The sequence below is a fragment of the Vicia villosa genome, linkage group LG3 (genome assembly GCF_029867415.1).
Source record: "Vicia villosa cultivar HV-30 ecotype Madison, WI linkage group LG3, Vvil1.0, whole genome shotgun sequence".
Classification (NCBI taxonomy): Eukaryota; Viridiplantae; Streptophyta; class Magnoliopsida; order Fabales; family Fabaceae; genus Vicia; species Vicia villosa.
The window spans coordinates 98,411,134-98,425,155 of record NC_081182.1 but is presented as its reverse complement, the minus strand read 5'-3'; positions in this window follow the sequence as shown (position 1 = coordinate 98,425,155).

The following is a 14,022-nucleotide window of genomic DNA, read 5'->3' as shown; positions in this document are numbered from 1 at the left end:
ACCAAAACCTTCAGAAATTGAAAAAGCTAACACCAATCTACTCATAATTTCGCCCTGATTCCAAAGTATATAGGTTGTCAAACTTTATGCGATGTTAGATATTTAAGTGAAATTGAAACAAAAATTGTTACGGTCTTGACACTCTAGAATTCCCTCTTAAGTAAGGCAGATTTGAGTACCCGTTATACCGAAATCTTAAACTTTAGTTATAAAGTAGCCCCAAGTAGTTTATTTAGCAGTCGGCACCATCTTAAACACAAACTACATAGAGAATAGATGAATATAAGTGAATGATCCCGAATAATTAACAATGCTACATACTTTATCATAGAATGCCACGACTAAGTTAGGTGACCCTCACCCGGTCATTTAATCCAAAGGATGCATTTCTCGCAGATATAACATAAAAAAAGAGCTATTGTCAGTTGGTTCAGATGCATCTGGAACTGAACTTGGTTGGGAGGATTACGATTTGATCCCCCGCAACTTGCAAATAGTTAAAAGAGGTTGCCATAATTATGTGCCAGAAACCCAAGCTAATGTTGATCATAATCACTAACCGGTTACTCTACTATGCCCGTGTAAAGATAAAGGGCTTAATATGATTGCACTCGAATGAAAATGGGTGAAACATAGCGAAAAAATGACGTTGAGGTATAATGGCATGAATCGGAATGGTCTGCATAGGTGGAGTTATTTAATCTCATTACCGTAACTTTAGTGCGAAATTAAGCTTTTGTCACTCTAACAGAAAATTCCTTGACAAACCACGTACGATTCGATGCTGTGTCACTTGCGTTTAATTCATGATGTATTAAAGTATTGATTACTTGCTTGAGAACAAGCAAGGGTTCAAGTTTAGGGGAGTTTGATAACGCAAAAACGTATCGCATTTTGCACTTAATTTACATGAACTATTTATCCATTTTTACCGATTATCTTGCTTCACGTTGGCATTTCTCTATGATTTCAGGTATTTATTTATCATCTGAGATTATATGAAGATATTTGAAGTTATGTGAAGAAATATGAAAGAAACAGACAAAAACATACACTTATGCTATTTAGCAGGAGTGTCTGCCAAGAATAAGAACTTTCAACCTGTTACGACCGTAACATATATGTCACAACCAGGACGGTGTTTAAGTTATGCCCCTTGGCGCAACTATTGTTACGATCGGCACAAAGTATTTTCTACTAAATTGCAAAGCCCACAACAGAAGCACGTATCAGTAGCTCACTTCTCCTATTTTCACTGAAGATTGAAGAATCATTCAAAGGGAACTGACGTGAGTGCTCCCTAAATTGATGGAGACTTAGGTCATGCTATTTGAACATCTATATATACTTGTCAGTTACCATTTGAAACCTCTTTCCGCTCCTGATTCAACTTTCCAGTTTTTCCAGATTTTAGTTTTGTGCAAGTTTAGCTTTTACATTAATTTCCTATTTTGCAACCCTTTCATTTTAAGCCTTTTATTTCACCGCCCAAAACAATAATCCTTTGCATTGAGGGATTATTGTACCTTAGGATTAATTTATACTTTCTGCAATTTCAAATTCTGCATTGAAGAATAATCTACTGTTGGAGCAATTTGGCATTTGAAGTATATTTAGTTTAATCTATTTTTACAGGTTCTTATTTATATGCTTAATTCATACTATAATTTGATTGCCATGTTATTACTATCATCTCCGTTCTATTTATTTTGTATGACTGAAATTTATAACATGTCTGGCTAAATTAATTTGTACCGGTATGTAAGTCATAGTACCGAGGGAATTCGGTAATAGTTCGGTTTAATCTTTAAAACAAAATACTTTTCTAGTTTTAGATTTCTATGCTAAATTTAACTACCCTTGTCACGAGAGTGAGAGGATATTTAACACGGTTTTGCCACGAGAGTGGAAAATTAATTAAGTCTAGAACCCGCACACGAAAGCGTGGGGATCAATCCAGATAGTAGTAAATCAGACATTAGTTTTTAAATACACGAAAATTATTTAAGAGTCTAATTAGTTTCTGTACGTTTTCAAAACGTATTATTGGATTTAAAGTGCATCCACTAGGTCTAGTAATATAATCTTTTCTATGGACATGAAAATGCTAATTAATGGTTTTTAAATGAATAGTTACTACTGAAAAATATTTTCACAAATTACTAAACTAAGCTGAATGATTTATTGAACTCCCGAAGTCCGACATTTGCATACCGGTATCTCAATATCTATTTATTTAAATTCTATCTTTATTTACTTTCCGTTCCCCAAAAATCAACAACTCGGTAGCTTTAGCTGAATTAGTAACATAGATCGCACGTTAGTGATTCACAGTCTCTGTGGGTTCGATATCTTTTAACACTTAACGACTAGACTGTGCACTTGCAGTCATTATTTCGATATACCTATAAAGTCCTGATCACATGTGTGGGCTATAAAGTCGGTCTTGAGGGCTTTTGAACTTGTTTTGGAACTAGGCATTAATTATTACAAAAGCAAATTGATTGGTATTAATGCGAGTAGAAATTTTTGGAATCCGCTTCCTATGTTCTTTTTTGTAAGGTGGAAGTGTCATACCCTAATTTTGACCCCCCCTGAGATGTCATACTTTCAGGCTTTTCATCAGAATCAAAACAGATACTCAGAACAGTCACTTGTTCATCTAGTGCTTAATCGAGGATGTTCAGAAACAAAAGAGTTCAGGAAAAGGATCAATCAATAAAGGGATTAGTCTCTAATAAAATCATGGGACTCAAAAAGCTTAATTCTATTCACCTATGATTGATTAGACACCCAATCATCTGGGCCCCAAGTTTGCTTAGTTCACTAATCTAGGGTTTTGAGTCCATCAGGGACTGTAATCAGGGATCACATTTGGGAAACCCTAAAAAGCTCCAAGACATCTATCAATTGGTTCAAATATCTTCAATTGGTTCATATGACATTACCCGTTGGACATTACACTTCAATTCAAGATCTACAGTCATCAATTACATCTGGTCGACAATTAGGGTTTTTAACCTAATTCACCTGGACAGTTGACTTTTAATCAGGACATGGATCCAAAACTCAAAACATGGTTCAAGAACTTCTATTACCTTAGTATAATCTATTCACATCAGTCTTTTGAGGAAGAGAACTTGATTCATCACAAAAGTCCAAGATTTCACTTCATCAAGAAAAAGTCAACTGTACAAGATTATCTTTGACTTTTAGGATTTTTGGCCAAACCATGACTTTTTGAGATCAATATCATCAATATATGATTATTAGAGTCATTTGGCAAAAGAAAATCAAGAAAATTCATTATGGATCAAAAAGTCAGGAATTAGAGTTTTTAAGGGCATTATGGGAACTCAAAATTTCACCTACACAACTCAAAAAACTTCCAACATGAAAGTTGTAGATCTTGCAAAATAAAAAAACATCTTACATAGCAACTTTTTTCAAAAGATCAATCATTTGAGAGATTTAGGATTTGGAAGTTATAGGCCTTAAAAACTTGGAAATTTTTTCTAAGTGTTTTTGACCTAGTTTTCTTCCAACTTTGGGCTCATTTTTCACAATTTGCCTAAATTATTCTGAAGAAACCCCAAACTAATGAATTGAAGTAGATATTTAGGGCTTTCCAAATTGTGCTCAACCTCCTCCAAATTCATTTTGAGCTAGGAGTTATGCTTGTTCAAAGTTGGCCTCATGGAGTAAAATTATAGGTCATGTACAATTTGAAACTTTGCAATTTTGTGCAAATGGCTTCACTAAGTGATGTTACACGACCCATAATACATCTGCAAGCATACCATACATCCATTTTCATCATTGCATAAGGATTGAAGAATATTCCCAAAAACAAAGGCATGTGATTATGTAATGATTACATTTGGGAATTTATGGCAAATTGATGAATCACCAAAGGAATCTCTTCCCAACCAATTGGAGCTCACTTATGCATCAGAATTGTCCCCTAAGATCAAGCAAAACCGATGGCTAGGGAGTGGTTTCAAAGAGCTCATCATTGCACTTGGAATATTCTTTGAATTCCTTCATGGCCAAGGAACCAAACTTACTTCACTAAGCAAGCTCACTATATCCAATTGCTCTGCATCATTTGCCTATAAATAGAAGAGCCTTCATCAGTAATAAACACACCAAAGCAACTCAATTCCTTGCTTTCTCCTTCTCTCTCTCTCATGCTTATGGTTTTTCAAAGTTCTTTGGCAAGAAGAATCGATTTCTTCAAACCAGAGCTCTTCTTTGAGAAGTAAGCATTCTAACATCTCAAAGAGGTTCATTGGAGTTGATCCAAACATCTGGATCACTTCTGTAGGTGGGAGAACACCATTGTTGCTTTCATTTTGGATCCCATGCAGTTGGAGGTCCATAGAGCAATTCAGAAGGTGTCAAGCTAGCCAAAGCATCCAGGCACGTTCCTTAGGTGATAGTGAAGCTATCCAAATGCCTGCAGCACATCTGTAATCACAGAATCACAAACCTCCATGTTCACTTGAAGCTCAAATAGAAGGTGTCGAGTAGAGAAATCCTGGAGCATTCAAGGTGCAATAAGTATCCAGTTAGCATCACTGAGTTCCAAGGAAGCTTTTAGGATTATTCATATAAGCCTAGGTGTTCTCCATCATCCTCACGACCTCCATTTTCAGAGGTATTTTTTCAAACCCCAACTCACTTATTCAAGTACTCTTTCTTATAAAGCTCGATACCAGTTCATTCAGTGTCCTTAGAGGATCAAAAGCCCTTTACTCTCATGCATTTATTCATCAGCATCATCATTTAATTTTATTTTTGAATTTTAGGGTTCTTCACGTATTTTGTTTAATTCAGTAGATATAGTTAATATAAATTTATGTTAGTTATATATCTGGAATCGTGAGTGAATTTAGAGCAAGTTTGATCTTTACATCTTTGCAAATGGTTGAGAATTGAGAGAGTTCAGAATTTCAAAAATATGAGAGCTTGAGGTTGAAGATGACAATGGTGGTGGCGCGCAAAATTCAAATCCAGGGTTAGAGTTTATTTTATTTTGAGTGGTAGGCGTTTCATAAACGACTAAATCGTTATAGCCCAGTGGTAAAGTGAGTTTGTGTGTTGCGCGTGCCCAAGGTCAGGGGTTCGAACCCCCCTCGCCCCAGACCTTTTGATTTTATTTCTTTTTTTTGTTCTATGCACTTGAATAACATATGTATTGCAATAGAGTCACTCCTTTGACACCAAGCGCGCGTTGGCCCAGTGGTGTTATTTTGAGTAGTTGATTGCAAGGGAGTGGGTTCAAACCATGATGAGACCAAAACATCTTTTTTATCACTATTTTCTTTAATTTTCTTCACAAATTCAACCAATTAACTCACCTATCAAATTAAATCATTTTCATTTCATTTTTTATACACTTTTCATTTAATGTATCTATTTTATGAATAACCCAAAAAATCACAAAAATATTATTTATTTGATATATTTTTATTAGGTTTAAAATAACATATTTTTAAGTATTTTAAAATACTTTAAATATAGTTTTCTCTTGATTTTCAAAACCTAATCTCTTGTAAATATTTTTTGTGATAAAACCCTAATCATGTAGGTCTTAATTAGGTATAGACTTTGTCTAAACCCTAATTAAGTTGACTTTTGTCAATTTTCAAAACTGTTTTCAAACCTTAATTAAACAGACAACTAAGGTTTTCAGACAACAAAACCTTGTGTCATTTCAAATCTTTCAACTGTTTCTTTTAAACCAGTACTATAAAGTATTGGGCCTTTAATAGAGTGTAAGACCCAACACCTTTTTCTTTTCATTAGTTTGTTTTCAAAAACTGTATTTACAAAATCTTCTTTCTGTTTTCAAAACTTTCTTCTGGTATTTGAAGGGTATTATTCCCGGTGAAACTCTTCAGATACCTATGTGACCTATGTCCATCTTCACTTCTTCTGTTTTCAAAAATCTTTAACTGTTTATCATAAATATTCAAATATCAATAAAACTGCTGGTAAGGCTTTGTACATACATCTTCAAAGGCCTCCACTCCATCCAGGTTAGGCTTTATAGCTTTCAATTTACAGTCTTTATTTAAATTACTGTCAAATATAGAACTGTTTATATATTGTTTAGAACTACGTTTGAGTGTAAACCTTAAGACAGTTAAACTATATATATTATAGAACTATTGTCTAGGATTGAGAATGTCTTCCCGGTGAAGGCTCTTTCCTAATTAGAGATCTTTTAGTTCAAACCCTCAAGATGAATTATTCCCGGTGAAACATCTTGAAAAAGCCTTAGAACAAAAAAATAGGATATATCCACCCAAGAGGAATTATTCCCGGTGAAACATCTTGAAAAAGCCTTAGAACAAAAAAATAGGATATATCCACCCAAGAGGAATTATTCCCGGTGAAACCTCTTACCCTTTTGCTTAGAGCCAAAATAAGTTCAAAACCACATAGCTTTCTCTTGTGCTATAACAAGGACCCTCGATGACCCTCGATTAGCCTCCTCTTGGGCTTTGTACAAGGACCTACAGGCTTCTTAAAAGCATTTCCAGCTTCCTCTTGAGCTTGTATACAAGGACCCATCAGGTTTCTTATAAACATAGGAACAGGTCTTTAGTCACCTTTTAGCCTATCCTGGTGAGTTTCTTCTACTTTTCAAACCAGACTTTAAACAAGCTAAGATTGTCTCAATCTCGTATTGAGTACACCTTTTGGAATGAGAGACATGGACAGTCTCTGTCACCCTTATCTTCATTAATTTCCTTAGCAGAGTCTAGGATCCATAGTTATCTATCCTCAGTCAGTGTCAGCCTTAATCTTGGGCTTTAAACAAGAAGTCTCAATTAGATAATATTTCTGCTATCATTCAAATCCCTGGAAAGGGTTAGCCTCCAAAAAATCAGTCTTTTAATAGATAAATCCTCCAGCAGAGTAAAACTCCCCAAAGAGTCAACCTCAACCTTGGGCCCCATACAAGGCATGAAATAATAACTTCCCCAGTTAAGAGTCAGCCACAATTCTGGGCTTTGTACAGAACACCAAATAAAATCCATCAAATAAATGCTCTCCAGCTAGAGTCAGCCTCAATTCTGGGCTTTGTACAGAACACTAAGACTTCTTAGCTTAAGTCAATCCCCAGTAGAGTTATCTCCCAGAGTCAATAAAATAATAAATCAATCAAAAGCCTCAAGCTTGGGCCTCATACAAGCCAGCTAAAAATCAAATCTTTCAAACAGTAGGTAGACATAGCTTATCTCTATAGAAAGATATTTCTCCTATCTCACCACAATCAAACAAACAAACATTTCAATTTCAATTTCAATTTCAAACATTCTCCCATTTAGGACTTTGAAAGGCATGCTCTGAGGCAAACAAACCCAGACTTGTACACTTTCCCTAATTTGGATGAGAATCCTTCTTTCATTCAAGAGGCATGTTGGCTGTCATACTTGATCAACCAAGTAGGCTCCCTCTCTTAATGAAATGAATTCAGCTTTTCTGTCACTTCAAAATGTTTGTGGTGGAATAGTAGAAATACCTCTCTATAAAGATAATTTCATGTCTCTTTACTGTAAACAGAGATTTAATTCAAGCTTCAACCTTGAGCTTTAAGCAAGGCACAAAAAATATATTAATTTCCCTAATTAGTTCTCCGAGCTACAAAAAGCTCTGACTTCCATTACGAATATGTAGGCATGAGGTTCACAAGGAATCTCAGCGAGCTAATAAAAAACCAAAAATAGTCAGTCTGTCTGTCTTTCTTTTCATTCAATTCAATTCCATCTCCTAACACAAAGGAGAGACTTTCCCAATCAATTAGCAACAAACACAATCACATTGACACAGAGAAGGTTCCCGTAGAGTACTACGGATATGTGGGGTGCTTAAACTCTTCCCTATGTATAACCGACCCCCCGGACTCCAGAATTTCTAGTCTAGGTGAATCCCCACACTTAGCAAACTCTTAGGGTTTATTTGAGATCTTTTTCCCCTTTCCTACTCGTAGGATAATTAAAAAGTTCGTGTGATATCGTAGGAAGAACTGAAACAAAATTCATCCCGCCATGGGCGCTTCCTCCTTCCAAATTTCGCGTGAAGGGTCTAGCGTGCCGTCCTCCCAAGTGAAACGGGGAGGTAAAAAAAATGACACCACATGAAGATAGTAATTTCTCTTTTCTTGGAATACCGATTGTCTTCAATCCGAGTAAGTACTCAACGTGGTTCTCTCTTTTAAATAAGATGAAGAAACAGTTAATTAGCGGGTTGGAAGAATCAGTTTCTTAATATTAGAGGTAGAATTACTTTATTGAAATCAATTCTTTGTTCTTTAACTATTTTCACTACATATTTTTATAAGATGCCGAGGAAGGTTGCCAAAGAATTTACGAGCATGCAAGGTAGTTTCTTGTGGGGAGGGTTGGAGGAAAAGAGAAAGATTCATTGGGTAAGTTGGAAGAAAGTGTGCCTTCCTTTTCGAAATGTAGGGGCTATGTGTCAAAAATATAGTGGATTTTAATATTGCCCTTCTTAATAAGTGGAGATGGAGAATTCTTCAAGGACACGATACGCTTTGGTTCAATTTATTGAAAACTCGATATGGCTATATTGCTATGAAAGTGTGTTGTGATGGTAATAGTAAAATTCTTCCGTTTCACAATTGTCTTGGTGGAAGGACATTATTATTATTAGCAACTATTGTAAAAGTGGTCTAATGGTGGAGTATTGTAGGTTTGTTATTGGTAGAGGTAATACTACTCCTTTTTGGAAAGCTAGATGGTTGGAGGATTCTAGTTTGAAGGATTATTTTCTGGATTTATATTCGGCTTCTTGTTTGAAAAAGGTTTCGGTGGCCGGTATAGGGGGATGGAGTAATGGAGAGTGGTGTTGGAGTGATTGTGGTATTGATTGGGTGGTGTTGCATCCAAGTGTGTTGTTTCTTCAACCTAGCTTCGAAACAAAGTTGAATGGCCATGACTTAGGTATGTCCGAAGAGGATAGGGTGGAGTGGACTATTGTTCTAGAGGGTGCCTTTTCGGTGTCTTCTTGTTATGCTAGTTTTCGGTACCCTCTTGGACCGCGAAATAGGAACGGCGAAGTTTTGGGTTTGGTGTGGAAAATGAAAGTTCCTTTCAAGATAAAGGCGTTTGGTTGGAGACTTTTTGTTTATAGACTTCCAACAAATGACCTTTTTATGTATAGAGGTATTGTCTTTCCTTTAGATTCTTTAAAGTGTGTTTTATGTGGTATACAACATGAAAATAGGGATCATTCTTTTCTCAAGTGTAATGTGGTGAAGGTTATTTGGAGGAAAATAGCTAGTTGGATTGGTAAGCCGAAAGGGACAAAGGAAGATTGTCTAGCTAATTTTATAGATTGGTATTTATTTTGTAAAAAAAAAAGAAGGTCAAAGTGGGTAAATTAGGAGTTGTTTGGGTTGCAATTTCCTGGATTATTTGGTTATTGATTGATGAGATTTGTTTCTGAAATGATATCTGGAATATTAACAATACGGTGTGGAGTATCAAAACTTTGGTTTGGAAGTGGTCTTTTATAGGAGATATTACTTACTCCAATCGTAGTTATTATGAGTTTAGGAAAGCCCCTTTGTTATATTTATCGTAATCGAAATTGGTTTGTACTTTTTCTTTTTTGTCGGACTTTGTTATCATTTGCTGTATAAAAAGGTTGAAAAACTCTTAGTTCTCTTTTATCTATAAATCTTGCTTACACAGAAAAAAAACAAATATAAACACAAATAAATTAGTTATCGACTAATAAACTCATGTTTATAGGATTAATATAAATACAAATAAATTAGTTATCGACAAATGAACTCATGTTTATCCGATGAAAAAATCACCCCAATTACAGTAATAGGTTTAAAAAGAATAATGTCAACCCATTTTTCAATATTCATGGAAGTGTGGATTCCCGAGGAAAACAATCTTTTTTCGGTAAAGTCTTTCGCTAACGTCATTCTCCAAAATTCTTTGCTGCGAGATTTAATCACTCCTACTAACGACGGCACAGATTTCTATCTTTTTGAAAGTTGAAAGTCTCTTCTAAGATTCAGTTGATTCAATTGGAGAATAAAGATTAGCGATTTTTAAAAGGATATTTTGGAGGATGTTAGAGACATTTTCTGCTTCAGAGAAGATGAATCCAAAATAAAAAATCAGTTTTCTGCTTCCCAAATTTTACACCTCCATATCTTATTCTTACCAGAATGAGATATGTAATATTTTATATTAGGTTAATAATATTTTTATTACTTTATATAGCTATAGCTATTTGTGACTAAGTTATGTTCTTGGGTATGGCTCATAGTAGGACATGTTAGATTTATTTTTTTAGGTTGTTTTTTAGTTTTTAAAGTTAAAAAATAATAATTTTTTTTTGATAATTTAATTTTACAAAATTATTTTTTAAAAAAATGTATTCTTTTGAATACTAAAAAAATTTAAATAGATTTTAGTTTATAGTTTTGAAAATTGAAAAGAGAAAAAAACAAGGAAAAAGATAGAATTTTAGTTAATGACAAATTTATAATATTGTGTAATTTTAAAATGTAAAAGAAATTGTATGAATTATATTGCTTTATGAAAATAAATGTGTTAAAATCACAAATAAACCCGTAAATAATATTTTCTTAATATATTTTTCTTCATATTTATTTATCTTTAAATTTTATTCATTTTGATGAATAAAATATAAAATATTTTTTATTCCTTTTAATTAATTATAGTAATTTTAATGTTATTCAACTTGAAAATTTATTTGAGAAAAAAATGATCACAGCTTTAACTTAAAATAATAAGATGAGTTAGTTAAATTAAAAAACTAATACAACATTTAACACTAAATACCCAAAAAATTATTTTTTCGCGAATTAAATTGAAAAAAAGAATCATAGTAAACAAATTTATCGGTAAATTTGCACAAGTTACATGTTAAAAATAGTGGCCCGAGAATTTTTTTGGGTCCTGCTAACCAGTGCCCCGGGGGCACTGGATAAGGAGTATTAAATGAGCATTATAAGGAGTATTAAATGAGCATTAGTTATATTTTTATCCTTATAAAAAATGATAATTAAATATATCTAATTATTATGTTGACTCAAATTAATTTATTCATTCAATTTCTCTTTTATATGCAACATAATTTATACACATGAAAATAAATGAATTTGGGGTTCAAATATTGAATTATCATTTCAATGAAAATTTCATTTACTAAAAACAAAATAAGCAAAATTAAAATTCATAAAAAATTAACAATAAAATATTGCAAAAACAAAAAATAATAACTAAAAAACACATAAAAATTCATATTCAATTTAAATATTCAAAATATTTTAATAAATTAAAAAATATATATAAAGAAATCCACTGTATATGTTTTAAACTAAATATGAAAACAAATAGTAGTGTTTTTTGAAAATAAAAATTACTAGGCAATGAAAATAAAATATGCAGAAACAGTAACTAACAATAAATAAAAATTGAATGTAATAATTGTAAACGTATCAACTTTTTTTTATGGTTTAGAAAATTTAAATCTTTTGTCTTAAATAATACAATTAATAAAGTCTTTTTTAAAGATTATTAATGAATCCAAAAGCTAATTAATGATCCTTAACGAGTGCCCCCGGGGCACTCATTAGCATTGCCTTTTTTTTAAATAGAGAAGTAAGATACGTAAATATAACACAAATTTTATAGCACAAAAAATGTAATTGATATTAAATTTACAGCCACAATGTATTTCTAGCATATATAATATTTATTCACACATATCATACCTGTCATATTTATTACATGAAGAATGAGAGAAGATACATTTATTTTGAAGATATATTTATACTGTTATTATGCATGTAGTTAATTGTGACATGCATGACTCTAACAATTGTATTTAATACATGATAATGAAGGATTTTTTTTTTTGTAATTTATCTAATATTCAAAAATTGGTATGCATGACTCTAACAATCGCATGTAGTTGATTGGGTCAAATCTCATTCTAAATATAGTTCGAATGGTTTTTCCTGCATGGATGAACACAAAGAATCTAACTAGTATTATCTTTTTCGGCTTTTCACTCTCAATTCGATTCACAAAGAAAGATATGTAAAAGGTTGATGTTTCAAGTTTGAAGCGGAACAATTATTTTAAGAAAAATTGTGAAAAAGGAGAGAAATAGGAATGCGTGGGAGTATAAAAAATAAAATAATAAGTAAAAGATGTTGTGATACAAGTGTGAATTGAAAGTCTCACTTTATATGAAAAAAATGAAGATTTATATGAAAAAAATGAAGATTGAATATTTTATAAGTAATATAAAATGCTGTAAGAATTTGAATGAATAAGTGGTGTACTAGTATAGTTTTATTGAACCCTAAAAGGGGATAGTTCATGGAAAGTTAAACACACTAGCAAGTGGCGAGCTGTCCCGTGAAACTACAAGATGCCTGAAATGGGCCATAAGGCCGCCTGGACTTTCATGATAAGTTGCCCCACCAGGCTTCATTCATTTGGACTAAGTCCCGTTGTCCACTTGCACATAAAACACAAGTGATGAAGTGAGTTCATAGTAACTATATAGATTCATTCAATTAAGAAAATTGTTTCCTCTGTGATTCTAGGAAGAACAAGTCTTCCCTTGACCAGTTTATCGATTAGCTAGGAAATAACTGCCCTACTAACTTTGCAACTCAGGCGCAAGAGAGTATTTATAAATGCCATCGTCTTAGGACCGAGGAGGATGATGTTTAATATCAAAAGTAAGTATTTGTTTATCGTATCCACAGGGACTGATGCGATATCAAAGTCGTTCAACAATTTACTATGAATTTAGGTAGAAGTTTGCAAGATGTTTGATGGTTTAAAGTTACAAAATGAAAATCGAAAAATGATAGATACAATTTCGAGATATGAGAGCTTGTCGGGATTGGATTTTATCCACCGATTGGATACGCAGTTTATTAATTAGTTATACAAAACCTAGATATTCATCAATATCCTCACATATCTGTTAGCTGAAGATTTCGATTAAGGGTTTGTGATATCTTGAATGGTTTTGGTCATGAGGAAGAATTGGTTCTCATGGAGCTATTTAAGGGTTTTCTCTTTAAAAGAGATGTTATTTGACCAAAAAGTAATGTTTAGCAATTTGACAAAGTATCCTTCGACATAGGCGCTAGTATGGTCGAAACGGCAGAGCGGGAAGATTTAAATTTCAAAAGGGAGCAGTTTCGTCTAGGAGACGCGTGGAGGCATCTGAAGGATAATAAATGTTCGAAATGTCGAACGTGACAGACATCTATGTAGTGACCGTTAGGGTCGAAGTAGTATAAATAGGAGTACTATTGTTTAGTTTGGCATGTTCGAATCAATATACAAGAATTCACAAAATACACTCGAAGTACCGACGCGAGAGAAAAGAGTATTTGCTGAAACAATGTATGTGTGAAGAACATCATATTTTCATACTTTATGTTATTTGTTCAATGCAAAGTTATACTTAAAAGTTCTTTATTTACACATTTACTTTATTTCGCTTTAAAGTTGTTTATTCATTGCAATTTACATTAGCAAGTTGTATATTTTGCAAACTATAGAGATTACTGAATATGAATCAAATCACTAAAACACTATTCGACAATGTCCTATGATCAATCTAGTCGATCCTGCGAGTAACCAGATTGTTTAAACACTTTGGAGGACTAGCGGTTGTTTGTCAGAAATTACTGGTAAACAAATTGGCACGCCCAGTGGGACTGTGTCATAGTGTTAATTTTAAATTATTTTCATTTCTATTTGCAAATTTAGTGTTTTTCGTTGCCTTCTGCGTTTATGAACCTTAGAAGTGGTAAATATTTCGATAATAACCAACCAATACCTAAGAGAAAATACACCAAGAGAATGGTCAACAACACTAACAGAGGGGGACAACAAGATCCTCCACAAGGATCGGGAAATAACAATGATAGTGCAATAAACACTACAGATCCCAATACCCAAT